The sequence below is a fragment of the Myotis brandtii genome, unplaced genomic scaffold (assembly GCF_000412655.1).
Source record: "Myotis brandtii unplaced genomic scaffold, ASM41265v1 scaffold1865, whole genome shotgun sequence".
NCBI lineage: Eukaryota > Metazoa > Chordata > Mammalia > Chiroptera > Vespertilionidae > Myotis > Myotis brandtii.
In genome coordinates, this window is record NW_005356928.1 from 38,420 (window position 1) to 38,659 (window position 240).

Genomic DNA, 240 nt, shown 5'->3' on the forward strand with positions numbered 1-240 from the left:
ACATCAAGGAGAATGGCGTGGAGGAAATGATCCTTGAGCTGATGAAAGACTCGTAGGACACGTGATGGCTTCCCTGGCTCTTGTCAACCTGAGCCCAAGTCCTGCTGGCCTGGCGGTGGGACGTGTATAGTTCTGTTCACCTTTTTACTAAGCTCTGTTATTCTATCTGCCACCCCCTGGGTGCGAGGGCACATTGATCTCTCTCTCTCTCCCTCTCTCTTTCTCTCTCTCTTTCTTCTT